This window comes from Bos javanicus, unplaced genomic scaffold (assembly GCF_032452875.1).
Source record: "Bos javanicus breed banteng unplaced genomic scaffold, ARS-OSU_banteng_1.0 tig00002723_1, whole genome shotgun sequence".
Lineage (NCBI taxonomy): Eukaryota > Metazoa > Chordata > Mammalia > Artiodactyla > Bovidae > Bos > Bos javanicus.
In genome coordinates this window covers 2,539,368-2,562,730 of record NW_026893594.1, presented here as the reverse complement: position 1 = coordinate 2,562,730, position 23,363 = coordinate 2,539,368, and the positions used below count along the sequence as shown (strand labels likewise).

General features: G+C 39.9%; 1 pseudogene; it reads right to left on the bottom strand.

Annotated features, from left to right (window-relative positions):
• Window positions 1-10,727: 10,727 nt before the first annotated feature.
• LOC133243920 (olfactory receptor 4C45-like) lies at window positions 10,728-11,677 on the bottom strand (annotated as a pseudogene).
• Between the last annotated feature and the right edge of the window lie 11,686 nt (window positions 11,678-23,363).

Below are 23,363 nucleotides of genomic sequence, written 5' to 3'. Positions count from 1 at the left end.
TACTTAGCAAGTTTTGGGATGGGTCAAAACATGCACTTTGTTTTGGACATGTTGAATTTGAGATGCTTGCAGGATATCTAAGGAGACACCCAGTAGAAAGTTGGATTTAAGGGTCTGGAATGCTGGGAAAGGTCTCTGTCATGTTATTAAGTTTTGTTTCTGTCTATTACTCCCTTGATTAGCTCATCTAATTTCATTGTCATATGGGTTTGACTCTCAAATTTATATGTCTAGCAGAAGTCTTCCTAAACACACACTTCACACACCTATTCAACAGATATTATTGGATATTTTATAGTTATCTCAAAATTAATATGTCTCAAATCAAATTCTTGATCATCCCCTCTTAACCTGATCCATCTATAGCCTTCCACATATTGGGCTTCCCTGGTGGTTCAGATGGTAAAGAATCTGCCTGCAATGCAGGAGACCCAGGTTCAGTCCCTTGGTCAGAAAGATACCCTGGAGTATTACCCTCTCCAGTATTCTTTCCTGGAGAATTCCACAGAGAGAGGAGCCACATATTAATTAACAGTATTTTCATTTTTCTAGTTACTCAAGCCAAAGATGTTGAAGTCATCCTGATTTTCTTCCTTCTCTCCCCCCCTCCCCCGGCACATAAAATCCATTCATCAATACTATTGGTTCTACTACAAAATACTACATTCATACATCCATATTCAATTATTTCTTACTCTTTTCTTTGATATGACTCTGGTTCAATATATTAATAACTCTCTCATTGAGATTATTATGACAGTCTCCCAACTGGCTTTTCTGCTTCCACCTTCCCCTGAAAAGTAGTACGAGATCAGGTAATTCTTTAAAAAATGGAAATCAGAACAAGTCACTCTTCTGCTGAAGACCTTAATGGCTTCCATCTCACCTGAAAGACAAGCATGTCCAAGGTCAGAGAAACCCCAGTAAGACCCCATTCCTGCCAAAGACACTGAGAAAACTCAAACAAACCTTGTGCATACCAGGACTCAGGGACACCACAGAGACTGAGACAGAACTGTCCTTGAGCATCTCCTGTGGAGGATTGGGTCAGCAGTGGACTGCCACAGTGACAGGATCTCTGGGTGCAGTAGACTTGGGTATGGCATAAGCCTTCATGGAGGTTGACATTAACCCCAACATAGAGCTGCCAGAACTTACACAGGACTGGGAATTAGACTCTTTGAGGGCACAAACAGAACCTTGTGCACCAGGACCCAGGAGAAAGGAGCAGTGACCCCACAAGACACTGAATCAGACTTGCCTGTGAGTGTTCAGGAGTCTCCAGCAAAGGTGTGGGTTGGCGGTGGCCTGCTGCAGGGTTGGGGGCACTGAATGTAAAAGTACATGCATGGGATCATTTGAAGGAGGTCACCATTATCTTCATTACCTCCACCATAGTTTCAGTTCAGTTCAGTCGCTCAGTCATGTCTGACTCTTTGCAACCCAAGGGACTGTAGCACTCCAGGCATCCCTGTCCATCACCAATTCCAGGGTTTACTCAAACTCATGTCCATTGAGTTGGTGATGCTATCCAACTATCTCATCCTCTGTCATCACCCTCTCCTCCCACCTTCAGTCTTTCCCAGAATTAGGGTCTTTTCAAATGAGTCAGCTCTTCACATCAGGTGGCCAAAATATTGGAGTTTCAGCTTCAACATCAGTCCTTCCAATTAACACCCAGGACTGATCTCCTTTAGGATGGACTGGTTGCATCTCCTTGCATCTTCTTATCCAACACCATAGTTCAAAAGCATCAATTCTTCTGCACTCAGCTTTCCTTATAGTCCAACTCTCACATCCATACATGACTACTGGAAAAACCATAGCCTTGACTAGATGGACCTTTGTTGATAAAATAATGTCTCTGCTTTTGAATATCCTGTCTAGGTTTGTTATAACTTTCCTTGCAAGGAGTAAGTGTTTTTTAATTTCATGGCTGCAATCACCATCCTCAGTGATTTTGGAGCCCCCCAAAATAAAGTCTGCCACTGTTTCCACTGTTTCCCCATCTATTTCCCATGAAGTGATGGGACCAGATGCCATGATCTTTGTTTTCTGAATGTCGAGCTTTAAGCCAACTTTTTCACTCTCCTCTTTCACCTTCATAAAGAGGCTTTTGAGTCCCTCTTCACTTTCTGCCATAAGGGTGGTGTCATCTGCATATCTGAGGTTATTGATATTTCTCCCAATAATCGTGATTCCAGCTTATGTTTCATCCAGCCCAGCATTTCTCATGATGTACTCTGCATATGTTAAATAAGCAGGGTCATAATATACAGCCTTGACATTTTTTTTTTCCTATTTTGAACCAGTCTGTTGTTCCATGTCCAGTTCTAGCTGTTCCTTCCTTACGTGCATACAGATTCTGGGCACAGGTAAATAGCAAGGAGGGAGCACAGCTACAACTATAAACAGAAAATTGGATTAAAGGTTTACTGATCATGGCTTCCCATATCAGAACAAAACCCATTTTCCCCTTGAAGTCTCCCATCAGGAAGCTTCCATAAGCCTCTTATACTTCTCCATCAGAGGTCAGGCAGACTGAAAACCACATCACAGAAAACTAACCAATCTAATCACATGGACCACAGCCTTGTCTAACTCAATTAAACTATGAGCCATGCTGTGTAGGGCCACCCAAGACAGACAGCTCGTGGTGGAGAGTTCTGACAAAATGTGGTCCACTGGAGAAGGGAATGGCAAACCACTTCAGCATTCTTTCCTTGAAATCCCCATAAACAGTATGAAAAGCCAAAATGATAGTACACTGAAAGATGAACTCCCCAGGTCGTTAGTGCCAAATATGCTACTGGAGATCATTGGAGAAACAACTCCAGAAAGAATGAAGAGATGGAGCCAAAGCAAAAACAACACCCAGTTGTGGATGTGACCCAGTTGTGATGGAAGCAAGGTCTGATGCTGTAAAAGCAATAGTGCATAGGAATCTGGAAAGTTAGGTCCATGAATCACAGCAAAATGGAAGTGATCAAACAGGAGATGGCAAGAATGACTGTCCACATTTTAGGAATCAGCGAACTAAAATGAACTGGAATGGGTGAGTTTAACTCAGATGATCATTATGTCTACTATTGTGGGCAAGAATCCCTTAGAAGAAATGGAATAGCCATCATAGTCAACAAAAGAGTCTGAATTCAGTACTCGGATGCAGTCTCAAAAACGACAAAATGATCTCTGTTCATTTCCAAGCAAACCATTCAGTATCATGATAATCACCCCTACCAGTAATGGTGAAGAAGCTGAAGTTGAACGGTTCTCTGAAGACCTACAAGACCTTCTAGAACTAACACACCCCCCAAAAAGATGTCCTTTTCATTATAAGGGACTGGAATGCAAAAGTAGGAAGTCAAGAAACACCTGGAGTAAATTTGGCCTTGGAGTACAGAATGAAGCAGGGCAAAAGCTAACAGCGTTTTGCCAAGAGAACACACTGGTCATAGCAAACACCCTCTTCCATCAACACAAGTGAAGACGCTACACAAGGACATCACCAGATGGTCAACACGAAAATCAGACTGATTATATTCTTTGCAGCCAAAGATGGAGAAGGTCTATACAGTCAGCAGAAACAAGACCAGGAGCTGTCTGTAACTCAGATCATGAAGTCCTTTTTGCCAAATTCAGACTTAAATAGAACAAACTAGGGAAAACCACTAAACCATTCAGGTGTGATCTAAATAAAATCCCTTACAATTATACAGTGGAGGTGGGAAAAAGATTTAAGGGACTAGATCTGATAGACAGAGTGCCCGGTGAACTATGGATGGAGGTTTGTGACATTGTACAGGTGATAGGGATCAAGACCATCCCCAAGAAAAAGAAATGGATAAAAGCAAAATGGCTGTCTGGGGAGGCCTTACAAATAGTGGTGAAAAGAAGAGAAGTGAAAAGCAAAGGAAAAAAGGAAAGATATACCCATTTGAATGAAGAGTTCCAAAGAATAGCAAGGAGAGATAAATACTTTCTCAGAAATGAATGCAAAGAAATAGAGGAAAACAATAGAATGGGAAAGACTAGAGATCTCTTCAAGAAAGTTAGAGATACCAAGGGAACATTTCACACAAAAATGGGCTCGATAAAGGACAGAAATGGTATGGACATAACAGTATCAGTAGATATTAAGAAGAAGTGGCAAGAATATACAGGAAAACTGTACAAAAAAGATCTTCATCACTCAGATAATCACGATGGTGTGACAACTCACCTAGAACCAGACATCTTGGAATGTGAAATCATGTGGACCTCAGGAAGCATCACTATAAAGAAAGCTAGTGAAGGTGATGGAATTCCAGTTGATCTATTTCAAATCCTAAAAAATGATGCTGTGAAAGTGTTGAACTCTATATGCCAGCAAATTTGGAAAACTCAACAGTGGCCACAGGACTTGAAAATGTCAGTTTTCATTCCAATTCCACAGAAAGACAATGCCAAAGAATGCTCAAACTACCGCACAATTGCACTCATCTCACATGCTAATGCTCAAAATTCTCTCAGCCAGGCTTAAACTGTGAACTTGCAGATGTTCAAGCTGGATTTAGAAAAGGCAGAGGAACCAGAGATCAAATTGCCAACATCCGCTGGATCATGGAAAAAGAAAGAGAGTTTCAGAAAAGCATCTCTTTCTGCTTTATTGACTATGCCAAAGCCTTTGACTGTGTGGATCACAATAAACTGTGGAAAATTCTGAAAGAGGTAAGAATACCAGACCACCTGACCTGCCTCTTGAAAAATCTATATGGAGATCAGGAAGCAACAGTTAGAACTGGACATGGAACAACAGACTGTTTCCAAATAGGAAAGGAATCTGTTCAGGCTGTATATTGTCCCTTGCTTATTTAACTTAAATGCAGAATACACCATGAGAAATACTGGGCTGGCTGAAGCACAAGTTGAAATCAAGATTGCTGGGAGAAATATCAATAACCTCAGACATGCAGATGACACCACCCTTATGGCAGAAAGTGAAGAATAACTAAAGAGACTCTTGATGAAAGTGAAAGAGGAGAGTGAAAAAGTTAGCTTAAAGCTCAACGTTCAGAAAATTAAGATCTTGGCATCTGGTCCCATCACTTCATGGCAAATAGATGAGGAAAAAGTGGAAACAGTGAGAGAATTTATTTTTTGGGTCTCCAAAATCACTGCAGATGGTGACTGCAGCCATGAAATTAAAAGATGCTTGCTTCTGGGAAGAAAAGCAATGACCAACTTAGACAGCATGTAATCAAACTATGCTTTTTCCAGTAGCCACTTATGGATGTGAAAGTTGTACTGTAAAAAATGTTGAGCATTGAAGAATTGATGCTTTTGAACTGTGGAGTTGAATAAGACTCTTAAGAGTCCCTTGGACTACAAGGAGATCCAACCAATCAATCCTATAGGAAATCAGTCCTGAATATTCATTGGAAGGACTGATGCTGAAATTCCAATCCTTTGGCTACCTGATGTGAAGAACTGAGTCATTGAAAAAGTCCCTGATGATGGGAAAGGTTGAAGGCTGGAAGAGAAGGAGAGGACAGAGGATGAGATGGTTGGATTGCATCACTGACTCATTGGACATGAATTTGAGCAATCTCCAAGTGTTTGCAATGGACAGGGAAGCCTGGTGTGCTGCAATCCATTGGGTCGCAAAGAGTTGAACTCAACTGAGCAACTGAACTGAACTGATATGTGACTTGGAGCAATTTCTTAAGTTATCAGTGTCTGTTTCCTTATTTGCAAAATAAAGATCATATACCCAGCTTTGATCTACTGGCATTTGTATTAAGTAATAAATATTAAAGACAGTGGTGCATTTCAAAATGCTTTTTATTTTTTTTTATATCCAGTTTTTGCTTTTATTTTATTTATTTTAATTAGAGGCTAATTACTTTACAATATTGTATTGGTTTTGCCATACGTCAACGTGAATCCACCACGGGTGTACACATGTTCCCAATCCTGAACCCCCTCCCATCTCCCTCCCCATATCATCCCTCTGGATCATCCCAGTGCACCAGTCCCAAGCATCCTGTATCCTGCATTGAACCTGGACTGGCAATTTGTTTCTTATATGATATTACACATGTTTCTATGCCATTCCCCCAAATCATCCCCCTCTTCCTCTCCAGCAGAGTCCAAAAGACTGTTCTATACATCTGTGTCTCTTTTGCTGTCTCACATACAGGGTTATCATTATCATCTTTCTGAATTCCATATACATGCGTTAGTATACTGTATTGGTGTCAAAATGTTTTTTTAAGCTGAAGGCATTGTTATTATGGATACTGGAAAATACCATCAGTTGATTGCCCACTATATGGTACTGCAAATTATAGATATGAACAAAGCCCATTCCCTGCCTTGTACTTTTAGCAATCTAATGCAGTAATGCTTAAGGTTCATTGATTTACTCTGTTTACTGCTCTGGTTTATCAGAAAAGTTTTCTTCATGCTAGAGAAATAAATATTCCAATTGAGGACAGTCACAGGATTTGATTTCAGTCTCTTACCTTGAAATGAATCTTTTGATCATCTCCAATTCCCTGATCCATGAAAGCAGCACCTGCACAAAGGAGTAAGTTCAAAGATCATGTGCATTATAAGTTGCTAACAAGGTCATGGTAGATGTCATAGATATAGCTGATGAAATTCCATTCTTCAAAAAACCACTTGCTGTTTTTATATAATCATAGAAATAGAGGAAAACAACAGAATAGGAAAAACTAGAAATCTCTTCAAGAAGGGAACATTTCATGCAAAGATGGGCTCGATAAAGGATAGAAATGGTATGGACCTAACAGAAGCAGAAACTATTAAGAAGAGGTGGCAAGAATACACAGAAGAACTGTACAAAAAAGATCTTCATGACCCAGATAATCATGATGGTGTGGTCACTCACCTAGAGCCAGACATCCTGGAATGTGAAGTCAAGTGGGCCTCAGAAAGCATCACTATGAACAAAGCTAGTGGAGATGATGGAATTCCAGTTGAGCTATTTCAAATCCTGAAAGATGATGTTGTGAAAGTGCTGCACTCACTATGCCAGCAAATTTGGAAAATTCAGCAGTGGCCACAGGACTGGAAAAGGTCAGTTTTCATTCCAATCCCAAAGAAAGGCAATGCCAAAGAATGATCCAATTACCACACAATTGCACTTATCTCACATGCTAGTAAAGTAATGCTCAAAATTCTCCAAGCCCAGCTTCAGCAATATGTGAACTGTGAACTCCCAGATGTTCAAGCTGGTTTTAGAAAAGGCAGAGGAACCAGAGATCAAATTGACAACATCTGCTGGATCATTCAAAAAGCAAGAGAGTTCCAGAAAAGCATCTATTTCTGCTTTATTGACTATGCCAAAGCCTTGGACTGTGTGGATCACAATAAACTGTGGAAAATTCTGAAAGAGATGGGAATACCAGACCACCTGACCTGCCTCTTGAGAAACCTATATGCAAGTCAGAGAGCAACAGTTAGAACTGGACATGGAACAACAGACTGGAAATAGGAAAAGGAGTACGTCAAGGCTGTATATTGTCACCCTGCTTATTTAACTTATATGCAGGGTACATCATGAGAAATGCTGGGCTGGAAGAAGCACAAGCTGGAATCAAGATTGCCAGGAGAAATATCAATAACCTCAGATATGCAGATGACACCACACTTATGGAAGAAAGTGAAGAGGAACTAAAAAGCCTCTTGATGAAAATGAAAGTGGAGAGTGAAAAAGTTGGCTTAAAGCTCAACATTCAGAAAACAAAGATCATGGCATCTGGTCCCATCACTTCATGGGAAATAGATGGGGAAACAATGGAAATAGTGGCAGACTTTATTTTTTTGTGCTCTAAAATCACTGCAGATGGTGATTGCAGCCATGAAATTAAGATGCTTACTCCTTAGAAGGAAAGTTATGACAAACCTAGATAGCATATTAAAAAGCAGAGACATTACTTTGCCAACAAAGGTCCATCTAGTCAAGGCTATGGTTTTTCCCATGGTCATGTATGGATATCAGAGTTGGACTGTGAAGAAAGCTGAGCACCGAAGAATTGGTGCTTTTGAACTGTGGTATTGGAGAAGTCTCTTGGGAGTCTCCTTGGACTGCAAGGAGATTCAAGCGGTCCATTCTAAAGGAAATCAGTTCTGGGTGTCCATTGGAAGGACTGATGCTAAAGATGAAACCTAATACTTTGGCCAATTCATGTGAAGAGTTGAGTCGTTGGGAAAGCCTCTGATGCTGGGAGGGATTGGGGGCAGGAGGAGAAGTGGATGACAGAGAATGAGTTGGCTTTATGGCATCACCGACTCTTTGGACATGCGTTTGAGTGAACTCCGGGAGTTGGAGTTGGGCAGGGAGGCCTGGCGTGCTGTGAATCATGGGGTTGCAAAGAGTCAGACACGACTGAACAAGTGAACTGAACTGAACTGAATTGAAAGCCTTTATAAATACAGTGAGAGCTAACCTGATAATAAAATCTTAAAAACATTAGAAATGCAATGTTGACATCACCTTATGTTCAAATTCCTTGTTGGGAACTCTCCTTGAAACAAGTTTCTGAAGTCTTCCCCAGAAATCACAAATTCTATATAGAGATTGACCTCTTTGTCTCTCCAACTGAGCTCTCCCTTTTTCTCTTTCTTCCAGAGGATGGGAACGGAATAAAAGAATTAATTATCAGTGACAGCTTCTGAAATAAGTGCTGCCCAAGTTTCTCTGGTAGCTCAGCTGGTAAACAATCCAACTGCAACTCACAGGAGACTCCAGTTCAATTCCTGGGTTGGAAAGATTCACTGGAGAAGCAACAGGCTATCCACTCCAGTATTCTTGGGCTTCCTTGGTGGTTGAGCAGATAAAGAATTCACCTGCAATGTGGGAGACTCGGGTTCGATCCCTGGTTTAGGAAGATACCCTGGAGGAGGGAAGAGGCTACCTACTCCAGTATTCTGGCCTGGAGAATTCCATGATCTGTATAGTCCATGGGGTCACAAAGAGTCAGGCACGACTGAGAAACTTTCACTTTCAAACATCTCATAGCTTATCCCACCAGCTCTCCCATTTGTCAGTATAGAGATATTTAAGTGCAGTTTAATCACAGAATAGGAAGTTGGTGAGGGACTAGCTCTCAGTATTCAGAGAACTCCCTGTTGGCTGAGATGACACATTTTGCAGTGAAGTGAGGCTGGGCTGGACATTTGCTCTCCCTGCCATCCTGGTTAGTGACAGTAGCGGTGCTCTTAGGCTCCTCTGTTAGGGACCACTGTCCCCAGCATAGTTTATGCTCTTGTGGAATCTCTGAAAGTTGAAATGAAGTCCGAGCAATTTTTGTTAATTTTTAGCTGACTCAGTCTTCTGCTTGAAGTCATTTAATCTGCACAATTTAAGGAAACATGTAATGTTATTTTCCTATTTGTTTTTGTTGCTTAGCTGTGATGTCTGACTCTTTGCGGCCCCATGGACTGTAGCCCACCAAGCTCCTCTGTTCATGGGATTTCCCAGGCAAGAACACTGGAGTGGGTTGCCAAATCCTCCTTCTCCAGGGGATCTTCCTAACCCAGGGATAGAACCTGTGTCTCCTGCTTGGCAGAAAGATTCTTTACTACTTAGTCACCTGGGAAATACTTTTTTTTTTTTTTTTTATTAAACATGAAAAAAATAGGGAGGTGAAACAATCTGCTAACATTACTGGAATAATTAATGCTGGAGACAATAAAAGAAATTAAGCCTATTTGGTCCAAAGCACTTAATCTCTGACTATTTTTGAATCTCTTAGAATTTCGTTATGTGCATTGTATGGATTCTTTACTCTAGCTCAGATTTGTGATTTTGTGCTGTTCCATGACAGTTCCATGACTTGTTCTTAAATCACTAGAAATTTCCTATAACCACTATTTTGTCTTCAGAATCTTCTTTTCCTTTGTCTGTGTCTAAAACCAGACTTTAATGTATAGATACTTTCTGCCTTAGCTCTATGGATTTTATCAATTATGTTTATTTTATGCTATCCAATTCTGTTTCTAATTCTTTTTGTAAACTCTTGTATACTACAGGGAATGATGAAATTTCATTTTCAGAAAGTACTTTTGTGCACAAATGTTACCTTTTTGGGACTGTGATAAGTAAAAATTTCATTTTATTGCTGTGTTTATTTTGTTTATAAACCTCTCAAACCTAGAAAGACCAGAAAAAGTATATATAGCACTTTTTGAAAACTTATTTCTTACTGTTCTGTCCTTTTTTTCATATGTAGTTGTTTACTCTCTTTTAAAATAAAATTTCATTCTAGCTATGGTGCTGGATATAATGAGTGCTCAAGAATATTGCTGTTGATCTGTTTCATACTCACAGTCAGGGCAACATTATGACTTTTGTGGGCCCTTGGTACTTTCACCCTCTTGGGTCTTCTCCTCCATAAAAATGTTAAAAATCATATTTCCTGACTGCATTGCTATATAGGTGACTTAGTGTAAGCTGCATTTAGATTATATTAATTTCTTTCTTTCTGTTGTAAATGAAATTAAAACATTTCATGGCCTCCTGAGACTATTGTGGGCTCTTGGCACTGTGTCTACTATACCTTCTGAATATCAACCCCGGCTTATAATATATGAGCCCCTAAAGAAAATTGATCCAGACAGGAGAAACATCCCAGTTCAATCAATTAAGAAAGAGGGAAAATTTATGTAAAATATCACTAATTTTTTTTCTTTTTTTGCCTAAATACTCCACACAAGGTTTATTCATCACCAGCTTTCATTATTTGTACCTGGAGTTTCATGACACTTTTCACTTCTGCATTTCTCAGGGTATAGATTAAAGGATTCAACATAGGAATTACTATGGTGAAAAACACAGTCACAGTTTTGTCAATGGGGGAGGAGATCATGTGTCTTAGGTAGAGAAATGAACAAGGTACAAAGAATAAGATGACAACTGTGACATGAGAGGCACAGGTGGACAGGGATGTGCGACGAGAGCTATGAGTCCTCAGGGAGCACAGGATGACAACATAGGAAGCAACCAGCATCAATAAAGTTAGCAAGCAGAGTGACCCACTGTTGGCAGAAATCAGGGGACCTAGAGTGTGTGTGTCTGTGCAGGCTAGCTCCAGGATAGGTATCAAATCACACATAAAGTGGTCAATGACATTGGGGCCACAGAATGGTAACTGAACCATGAGCAAAATCTGGATCCCTCCATGGAGAAACCCTAAAGCTCCAGCCATTCCAACCAGGAAAGCACACACAGGTCAACTCATGACAGTCATGTAGTGCAGGGGCTTACAGATGGCTACATAGCAGTCATAGGCCATGACAATCAACAAGACAATCTCAGCTCCAGCAACGAAATGTTCAGCAAAGACCTGAGTCATGCAGCCACTGAAGGAAATGGTGTTCTTTCCAGAGATCAAGTCAAAGATCAACTTGGGTACTATGGAGGAAGAGTAGAAACTATCTATCATGGACAAATAAGACAGAAAAAAATACACAGGAGAACCGAGGACTGGGCTGTTGAAGATGGCAACTGAGATGAGCAGATTACCTGGCAATGTGATCAAGTAGACGACTAAAAGCACAGCAAATAAGAGTGTCTGGATTCCTGGATTCTGGGTCAGGCCCAGTAGGATAAATTCTGTTATGTTGCTCATCTTTTCCATCAATTCATCTTGAATTGCTACTAGCACATGGTTGATCTGGAAAGATCACAGTATTTCTGAGTGATGATATTTTATTTTTTTAATATAAATTTATTTATTTTAATTGGAGGCCAATTACTTTACAATATTGTATTGGTTTTGCCATACATCGACATGAATCCACCATGGGTGTATATGTGTTCCCTATCCTGAACCCCCCTCGCACATCCCTCCCCATACTATCCTTCTGGGTCATCCCAGTGCACCAGCCCTGAGCATCCTGTATCATTCATTGAACCTGGACTGGCCATCCATTTCACATATGATAATATATATGTTTCAATGCCATTCTCCCAAATCATCCCACTCTCTCCCACAGAGTCCAAAAGACTGTTCTATACATCTGTGTCTCTTTTGCTGTCTCACATACAGGGTTATCATTACCATCATTCTAGATTCCATATATATGCATTAGTATACTGAATTGGTGTTTTTCTTTCTGGCTTACTTCACTCTGTATAATAGGCTCCAGTTTCATCCACCTCATTAGAACTGATTCAAATGTATTCTTTTTAATAGCTGAGTAATACTCCACTGTGTATATATACCACAGCTTTCTTATCCATTCATCTGCCAATGGGCATCTAGGTTGCTTCCATGTCTTGGCTATTGTAAACAGTGCTGCGATGAACATTGGGGTACACATGTCTCTTTCACTTCTGGTTTCCTTGGTGTGTATGCCCAGCAGTGGGATTTGTGGGTTGTATGGCAGTTCTATTTCCAGTTTTTAAGGAATCTCCACACTGTTCTCCATAGTGTCTGTTGTAGTTTGCATTCCCACCAATAGTGTAAGAGGGTTCCCTTTTCTCCACACCCTCTCTTTTGATTTCAATAGAAAATATCTCATCGTCTCTTTAGCCCTGGTCCCTGGGACTGGTGGAGCTACTCCTTTCTCTTACTTCTGATATTTTACAGATTGTTGTAAAGAAGAATGGGATGAGTTTAAATCTGTCCTGATTCATATTAATTTAAATATATCATGAAAATACCTTACAAATACCACAATAAAAGTGAGATATTTTTTATGACTATTGTCATGCAGTTAACTTCTAAACTTTCCTTTTAGCTCTGAATGTCTTACAGATAGCTTTATTTGAGTTTGGGGAACAAATTTCATTGACAGTTCTTTATAAAGTTATATTAATGCTTGTCTATTAGAACAAATACACCCGTGGCGGATTCATGTTGATGTATGGCAAAACCAATAAAATATTGTAAAGTAGTTAGCCTCCAATTAAAATAAATAAATTTGAATTAAAAAAAAGAATGAATAGTCATAGGTATATGGACACAATATTTTAAAAACCAACTTTGTATCAGACATGAAAAGTACCAAGCAAACCTTACTCTATACCAGCTGTGTTCTGTGACCCATTATTCCTTTCTTTCAAATTAACACACATGCACACACAGAGACAGAGCTGCAGATGGAGTTTTTGTCCATCAAAATGCCAAGAAACTCTCTTTATAACAGCTCTTTGAGCAGCATTCACTCAACAGCCCCGGGTGTTGTGTCTGGCTCAACAAAATAGTTATGCTCACTCTTTTCAAATCTTTGAATGTGAACATGTAAGTGGTACAAATTTCCCTGAAAAGTTCTCCATATTTCTGAAATGAGCTTTCTGTGCAATTGTTCTTTCATCACATATAGAATAATGCTTGGATTAGCTATATTACCTTATTTACATTTTGCTATGAAATGATATGTCATGAAGTTTTCCTGAGTTTCCTATGGACCAGAAAAAAAAAAAAATGTTAGGACCACCTGAGATAATACAATTTCCCCCTTTGGAATAAGTTTTATCAATTAATATGAACTTGAAATTTTCATTACTAACTGGTAAAAATATTGAATATATATAAGAATACATTTTTTTCTTGGGGAGTGAGCCTGTATATATGTTTTCAGGATATATTACATGTTGTAACCAGGATCATTAGCTATTTTATTCATTATCTTTCTTTTTCTCTTCTTTCCCTAATCCTTGCAAAAAACATAATAACATTTTCTTTTTTTTTCCCCAAAAATTTCTGGGCACAGAAATCAGCATCATGATCTCTCAGCTTCAATAAAGATGAGGAAAGAAAGCTTAGAGTTTTCAGGAAAGCTTATGCCTGTGCTGTTTTTCTCTCTCCATGACTCCAACGATGGTAACTATGGCTAATCATTCTCTAAAGATTTAATTCACAAATTCGACTTCAGTGTGGTGGCATAGAAGTAATGAAAAAGGGAAATAATTTGTAATAATTAGAGATCTTCAGAATCAGTCTACTTAGTGCGACATAAGTGTTAATGCCAATCTTGTAAAAGTGGCTTTAGTGGTTCTCAACAGCATCTTTACTGGGAACATTCCAGACAGTATTTTCTATTGACATTTTCACATCATTGTGTGCAGTTATTTTTAGAGAGAAAGATTGTTTCAATTTACAGAATCTAACTGCAAATATTATTTCTGTGAAATGAAATTGGCTCCTCAGCGATCAATGCAAAGAAATAGAGGAAAACAACAGAATGGGAAAGACTAGAGATCTCTTCAAGAAAATCAGAGATACCAAAGGAACATTTCATGCAAAGATGAGCTCGATAAAGGACAGAAATGGTAAGGACCTAACAGAAGCAGAAGATATTAAGAAGAGATGGTAAGAATACACAGAAGAACTGTACAGAAAAGATCTTCACGACCCAGATAATCACAATGGTGTGATCACTGACCTAGAGCCAGACATCCTGGAATGTGAAGTCAAGTGGGCCTTAGAAAGCATCACTATGAACAAAGCTAGTGGAGCTGATGGAATTCCAGTTGAGCTATTCCAAATCCTGAAAGATAATGCTGTGCAAGTGCTGCACTCAATATGCCAGCAAATTTGGAAAACTCAGCAGTGGCCACAGGACTGGAAAAGGTCAGTTTCCATTCCAATCCCAAAGAAAGGCAATGCCAAAGAATGCTCAAACTACTGCACAATTGCACTCATCTCACACGCTAGTAAAGTAATGCTCAAAATTCTCAAAGCCAGACTTCAGCGATATGTGAACCATGAACTCCCAGATATTCAATCTGGTTTTAGAAAATGCAGAGGAACCAAAGATCAAATTGCCAACATCCCCTGGATCATCAAAAAAGCAAGGGGGTTCCAGAAACACATCTCTTTCTGCCTTATTGACTATGCCAAAAACTTTGACTGTGTGGATCACAATAAACTGTGGGAAATTCTGAAAGAGATGGGAATACAGGACCACCTGACCTGCCTCTTGAGAAACCTATATGCAAGTAAGGAACCAACAGTTAGAACTGGACATGAAACAACAGACTGCTTCCAAATAGGAAAAGAAGTATGTCAAGGCTGTATATTGTCACCCTGCTTATTTAACTTCTATGCAGAGTACATCATGAGAAACTCTGGGCTAGAAGAAGCACAAGCTGGAATCAAGATTTCCAGGAGAAATATCACTAACCTCAGATATGCAAATGATACCACCCTTATGGCACAAAGTGAAGAGGAACTAAAAAGCCTCTTGATGAAAGTGAAAGAGGAGAGTGAAAAAGTTGGCTTAAAGCTCAACATTCAGAAAATTAAGATTATGGCATATAGTCCCATCCCTTCATGGGAAATAGATGAGGAAACAGTGGCAGACTTTATTTTTTTGTGCTCTAAAATCACTGCAGATGGTGATTGCAGCCATCAAATTAAAAGACGTTTACTCCTTGGAAGGAAAGCTATGACCAACCTAGATAGCATATTCAAAAGCAGAGACATTACTTTGTCAACAAAGTCCATCTAGTCAAGGTTATGGTTTTTCCAGTAGTTATGTATGGACGTGAGAGTTGGACTGTGAAGAGAGCTGAGCACCGAAGAACTGATGCTTTTGAACTGTGGTGTTTGAGAAGACTCTTGAGAGTCCCTTGGACTGCAAGGATATCCAACCAGTCTATTTTAAAGATTAGTCCTGAGTGTTCTTTGGAAGGAATGATGCTAAAGCTGAAACTCCAGTACTTTGGCCACCTCATGTGAAGAGTTGACTCATTGGAAAAGACTCTGATGCTGGGAGGGATTGGGGGCAGGAGGAGAAGGGGACGACAGAGAATGAGATGGCTGGATGGCATCACCGACTCGATGGACATGAGTTTGAGTGAACTCTGGGTGTTGGTGATGGACAGGGAGTCCTGGCATGCTGCAATTCATGGGGTCTCAAAGAGTTGGACATGACTGAGTGACTGAACTGAACTGAACTGAACCTTCTTAAATTTGGGGAAAAATAATTAGCTATCACTAACTTAGATATATTTGTTGTGGATTCTTCACTTTTTAGATTAAACCCAAACATTACTTTCTTCCCACCAGGTGTTTGCTTCACAGCTGCAAATATAATGCAAAATAACAAAGAGGACTGTGGAATGTTATGTCTCTAGACAACTCTCCCATTTTCTGGATTTACTCAAAAAACAAGCTGTTTTAATTAGGAAACTTTGATAACTTTCAGATTTAATTTTAACACACTTTCTATTAATTAGGCTTATTATGAGATTATACATGCATCATCAAAACATATATTATTCAAATAATGCATCAAATTATTCAAATTTGATTCTTCCAATTAAGAAAATCTTGTATATGAAATTGTAGAATGTATGTGAAAGTGTTAGTCACTTAGTTGTTTTTGACTCTTTGCGACCCCATGCATTGTAGCCCACAAAGCTCCTCTACCCATGGAATTCTCCAGACAAGAATACTGGAGTGGGTTGCCATTTACTTCTCCAGGGGATCTTCCCAACCCATGGATTGAACTCATTTTATTCTTGATTTAAGCCCTTCTTCTAACTCATACTAGCCTTGGGAGCAGTGTCTCCCAAACAGACCATCACCTTGTTCACACATGGCTCTGTGGCTGCTATTGACTTCAAGGTCTTTGTTTGTAATTCTTTCTTCATTGACTCTAGAGAAATGTTTAAATAGACTTTCAAAAAAGCTCAGGGTTTGGTAATACATTGACCTCTCAAGTCCTCAGAGGATTATTGGCCCTGTAGGAATCTTTTCTTTTCTTTTTTTATTATTATTTTTTTTTAATTTTATTTTATTTTTAAACTTTACAATATTGTATTAGTTTTGCCAAATATCAAAATGAATCCGCCACAGGTATACCTGTGTTCCCCATCCTGAACCCTCCTCCCTCCTCCCTCCCCATACCATCCCTCTGGGTCGTCCCAGTGCACCAGCCCCAAGAATCCAGTATCATGCATTGAACCTGCACTGGCGACTCATTTCATACATGATATTATACATGTTTCAATGCCATTCTCCCAAATCTCCCCACCCTCTCCCTCTCCCAGAGTCCATAAGACTGATGTATACATCAGTGTCTCTTTTGCTGTCTCGTACACAGGGTTATTGTTACCACCTTTCTAAATTCCATAATCTTTTCTGAAGCATCAGCCAAGGACTCTTTTTTGCTCCTGTTTGACTCCCCCAAACAACATTAGAGACCAGTTTTAGAAATGCAGTTGAACTTTCATTAAACATATGCTTCTGCCTATGTACTTCTCTGGTGGCTCAGGCGGTAAACAATCTGCCTGCAATGCAGGAGACCTTGTTTGATCTCTGGGTCTGGAAGATCCCCTGGAGGAGGGAATGGCTATCCACTCCAGTATTCTTGCCTGGAGAATCCCATGGACAGAGGAGCCTGGTGGGCAACAGTCTACGAGATCACAAAGGTACTTTGTGATCTCGTAGACTGTTGCCCCCCCGGCCCCCCCCCCACACACACACACTCACACTTTTGGCTATAGTTTAAGATGAAACTTAGGTAAGGTAAGTGAAAATCTTGATATTAGGATTTTGTTGCTCATTTTGATGTAGGTGACCCTGCCAAAGTATATACGAGGTGGTTTTAGGCATAGGGCAGAGTTCAGAAAATGGATTTCTCTCTGAAAACATGAGTGTTTGATATAATATGGTTACCCTGAGAGTAGAAATGCCAGTCTTTAAAATTATGGGCCAGATTACCCTTGGACATTGTGACATGTTTATTAGTGACTGACAGAGGAGACTTAAATAGCAGGTTCCCAGCTCCCAGACATCGAGTAATTTAAAAGTCATAAACGTATAAACTATCTCTGGGATGAGAACCTAGGTGACAGAGTCTCATGGTGCGTTATAGAGCTTGTAGCCCTGCCACACACAGAGAGAACCCCAGGAATATGTAGCGATTTTACTGCTCTCTATGCTTTCTCAGGGTAGCCTTTGAAAAGACTCATGCTCAGCCAAGCACTCTTGTATAAAGACATCCAGAGGGAAAGAATAGAAACACTACAGAAAGGATGCTCCACTACAGTCTTCTCTCCCTGAGCTTCAAGGTGATGAAGAGCTGGCTGGAACTCTGCATAGAATCATCTTTCTTTCTCACGTACCTTTAACTTTAAACCAAACTGATGCATTCGTGGGGTTCAGAGCAGAGAAGGAAGCAATGCTTTCAGTTCTGTTCTCAATGGTTAACGATGTGGCTTCTGTTAGCAGCCACCCTCACTTTCAGTCTGTCCCACTCCTCTGATTTTTTTAATTGTCATAAAATACATATAAAATGAAGTTTACCATTTTAAGTACACACTTGAGTGGCATTAAATGCATTCACATTGTTGTGCAAACACCTCACCAACCATCTTCATTGTTTTTCACCTTCTCAGACTGAAACTCTGTATTCATTAAATAATTATTTCTCATTCCTCCCTCCCCCCGTTATTATATAACTTTTTTTTTTTTCATGAGGATCCAGGTGTCCATATATCATAATCTGTTTGTGAGAATAGAGGTTTGCTTCCTACTCTATGACGGGGAATCTGGAGGACATAGAGTAGACAATTAAGCTTATATGTGGAAATGACTGAGAAAAGCACACTCAGCCAATTTCTTTGTAGAATGCTGCTGCTGCTGCTAAGTTGCTTTAGTCGTGTCCAACTCTGTGCGACCCCAGAGACAGCACCCCACCAGGCTCCCCCGTCTCTGGGATTCTCCAGGCAAAAACACTGGAGTGGGTTGCCATTTCCTTCTCCAATGCATGAAAGTGAAAAGTGAAAGTGAAGTCGCTCAGTTGTGTCTGACTCCTAGGGACCCCATGGACTGCAGCCTGCCAGGCTCCCCTGCCCATGGGATTTGTCAGGCAAGAGTACTGGAGTGGGTTGCCATTGCCTTCTCCACTTTGTAGAATATACATGTACAAAAATAAAAAATGCTGTAAGTAGGAAAGCTTTGCTTCTGTTTCCTCTTTTTCAGACTCTGTTGTGGTGTTGATTGCAACCTTGCCAGGAATCATCTGGAGTGATGTATTTCACTGGGCATTTTGAATTCAGGATGTTCCTCTACCTAAGGAATTGATCAGGAGTAAGAATGGTTATGCTCCCTACCCACAGAACAATGCACCGTTGAGAGACTGTCTTTGAGGAAAATGTCAGAGTCCTTGGGAATTTAGAGAAACACTTATTGACATAAGTAGAACATGGATTCCATCAGCTTGACTGGTTGGCTGGGGTTTTGTCCTGGGAAGAGGATGCCAGCAGACACAGGATGAGTGACCCATAGTGGGAACTTCCTAGCAATGACACAGAATAATAATTCTGATTGATCATTGATTTTGAGAAGACAAGAAGGAAACTGCTTTTGTAATCATTCATTTTTTTTTCCTTCTGGGACACAATCCCTTAGGTTTATCAAGATCCAGAGACACTCTGAGAGATAGTGAGGGACAGGGAGGCCAGGCGTACTTCAAGTCAGTCCATGGGGTCTCAAAGAGGGGGACATGACTTGGTGACTGAACAACAACAAGGACACTTTGAGTGTGATCTGATAGTTGATAGAATGGTGAAATCATGCAAAGTGATGGTGCATTCAATAGGAAGAGCTGGTCTCCTGATTTATAGAAGGAAGGATGTATTGGAAAGGGAAATAAGCTAATAATGAGAATTTGGTGGGAGAGGTAAGAGTAGGGGTGAGGTTAGGAATAACTGAGAAGGGACTTAAATAATCACATAGATTGGAGCCAAAAGTACTTTTTCCTTGTTTTGACCCCAGATTACATGTGAATGGTGGTTCAGTTAGAGCATAAAGATTAATGACCAAAGGTTAAAATTTTTATAGTTAACAAACTGAGATTTCTAAGAGAGAAGGTAGTTGCATGCAGAACACACATAGCTACATTAAACCTAATGTAAAGTAATTAACCTCCAATTAAAATAAATAAATTTATATTAAAAAAACTAAATAGGAACCCTTGCATATATATTAATAGCTTGCAATAGAGGGCAAAAGGGGATATAGATGTAATTATTGATGAGGAGGGTTGAGATTGAGAGATTCTGTTTTGGTCCCAGTGTTTACTGAGAAGTAGGGAACATAGCATCCCTCCTGAGATACATGGAAATTTTGTGGGGATAAAGTTTATAGGAAATCAGTGAAAATTTAGAACATATACTAAAAAGAATGTGTGGGAAGAGAAACTGTTTGGAACAGCCAGAACATTAACTCAAGAAGTTTTGAAGAGGTAGTTCACATTAGAGTTTAATGTTTTGTTGTCACTCCTGGTTAATAATGGACTCCTCAGGTGGCTCAGTGGTAAAGAATCTGCCTGCCAATGCAGGAACTGCAGGAGACTTAAGTTAGATCCCTGGGTTGGGAAGATCCCCTGGAGGAAGAAATGGCCATCCACTTAAGTAGTCTTACCTGGAAAACCCCACTGACAGAGGAGCCTGGAGGGCTACAGTCAGCCCATGGGGTCACAAATATTCAGACACGACTGACCAACTGAGCAGCAATAGCTAGTTAATAATTTTCTTCAAGATTGCCTTATATCTCAGGTAGAGGGAAAGACATAATTGTGTATGAACTTGTGGTTTAGATACTTCAGTTACTATAATGCATTACACTGAAGCAAAAATGCTTTATTTAGACTTGGTTTTGCAAAGATTGCCATTTATTCATTCTGTGTTTTGAGAACAAAGATAACTGAAAAAGTGATGGAAACCTTTTCTCTCCTATTTATAAGTCTTTTAAAAGATGAAATGAGTCAATGTAACTAGTCAGGATAGGATCATTTTGCTGTGGCAAAAAATGAATAGTGAATTCTCAGTGGCTTAACACTTCAAGAACACTTCTGTGTTCTTAACACAGAACATTCATGTTCTGTCCAGGCCTAGTTCACTGAGAGATAGTTGCTCCTCTAGGACAGCCCTCTTCCAGATAGCTACTGGTTGACACAGCTTGCTTCACTGTGTGGAAGCCCTGCCATCTCAGTGTGTGTCTTCCAGGCTTGCTGCAGCAGGAAAAAATAAACTGAAATAGTCCTGGAGAGGAATATACTGACTTCTCAATGTTTCAGCCTAACTGTGACACACATCATTTCCTGTTTAAAAACAAAGGGGCTGGAAAATATGGTAGTAACATATGGATTCTTAGTGATCAGCAAATGGATTGGTAACATTTGAAAAAAAAAATCTCCCATTTCAGGGGTTTCCCAGGTGATGCCATGGTAAAGAGTCCACCTGCCAACCCAGGAGACACAAGAGATGTGGGTTCAATCACTAGGTCAGGAATATCCCCTAGAGAAGGGAATGGCAACCCACTCCAGTATTCTGGACTGGAAAATCCCATGGACAGAGAAGTCTGGTGGTCTGTAGTCCATGGAGTCACAGAGTCAGACATGACTGAGTATCTCCCATTTAGAATAAATTACTTACTAAACCATTGCGGAGAAGGCAATGGCACCCTATTCCAGTACTCTTGCCTGGAAAATCCAATGGACTGAGGAGCCTGGTAGGCTGCAGTCCATGAGGTCGCTAAGAGTTGGACATGACTGAACGACTTCACTTTCACTTTTCACCTTCATGCATTGGAGAAGGAAATGGCAACTCACTCCAGCGTTCTTGCCTGGAGATTCCCAGGGATGGGGGAGCCTGGTGGGCTGTCGTCTGTGGGGTTGAACAAAGTCGGACACGACTGAAGTGACTTAGCAGCAGCAGCAGCAAACCGTTGAAAACTAATGTATATGCAATGAACACTTTAGGTATGCCTATGGAGTCACTCAGAGAAGGCAATGGCACCCCACTCCAGTGCTTTTGCCTAGAAAATCCCATGGACGGAGGAGCCTGGTAGGCTGCAGTCCTTGGGGTCGATAAGAGCCGGACACGACTGAGCGACTTCACTTTTACTCTTCACTTTTATGCATTGGAGAAGGAAATGGCAATCCACTCCAGTGTTCTTGCCTGGAGAATCCCAGGGATGGGAAGCCTGGTGGGCTGCCGTCTATGGGGTCGCACAGAGTCGGATACGACTGAAGCGACTTAGCAGCAGCAGCAGCATGGAGTAACTTTGATGGATTTGCAAGACTTGCGTCCTGGCCCCAATTTGGACCCCTTTCTTTTATTGGGGTTGTTTCCTTTAAACTTGCACTGTGTCTATATCTCAAACGATTTTTCCATCTCATTGGTTTACAATTGGTCTAAAATTTTCCATTCAAATTTGAATGTGCGCCATTTCTGACTTGACTACTTACCTATCACCAGCTTAATTTTTGTTTGTACCGGATACTTTTCTATCCACTATCTAAAGCACAAATCAGTCCCCCAAAAACTATTTGGATATCTTTTACAAAAACAGTGCTCCACAAAACTCTGCCTGGGAAATTGTGTGCAAGATAGCTCTAGAGTTTTGCCTGGAAAAATTTTATATCCCTTCTTGGCTTTAGATATAGAAAATAATTCATTTTGATAAGAGCCCAGATTACACTGTAAAATGTGCTCCTGGAATTGTGCAGCACTTGGTACTAATTTTGGAATGAGTTCTGCCTTTATGTCACTCTCATTTCTCAAAACTCATTCATTCCTCATTGGTCATTATCTCTCACAAAAAATAGCTCTACCTTACCTATAATACTAAAACTATTCATTAAAAAAAATATGTAGTTGTTATAACTTATTGTTTACTTAAATACTGTGTTGTTAGAACTTACTTTAATTATTTGGCCTATAGGTTATATATTCTATATATGAAGATTTACAGAGAATTGTTCTACTGAAAACAGTAACTCAAAGTTTTTCCAGCCTCTGTGATTCTTTAAGTTGATTAACAGTGCCCCTTTGAGGGCTTCTCTGATGGTCCAGTGGTTAAGAATCCACCTGCCATTGCAGGGGATATGGGTTCAGTCTCTTATCCGGGCAGATCCCACATGCTGAGAAGCAACTAAACCTGTGTCACAACTACAAAAGCCCATGCACCATGACTACTGAAGACGTGACACTTAGAGCCCATGCTCTGAAATTAGAGAAGCAGCACCTCAATTAGAAGGAAGCCCTCGCTCACTGCTACCAGAAAAAGCCTGCGTTCAGCAACGAAGACTCCGTGTAGTCAAAAAAAAAAAAAAAAAAAAAATTAAAAAAAAATTAAAAAGTAACTTTTTTAAAAACAACATCCCTTGATTAGTATTAATTTATAGAAGCAAAGAAGTTTCTTATTGAAGAGCTTTAGTCATTATTTAATCAAATCTTGATATTTTATGAAAGATGAACCATTAAAGATTCCAGAAAGCAAGGGAGTAAGAGAATGTACTTAAAGTCACATATTTTAACTTCAAAATCATTATGCTTTCTATTAGTCACTCTAGTCTTTAACATATGAATAGATTTTGTTTTATCTTCT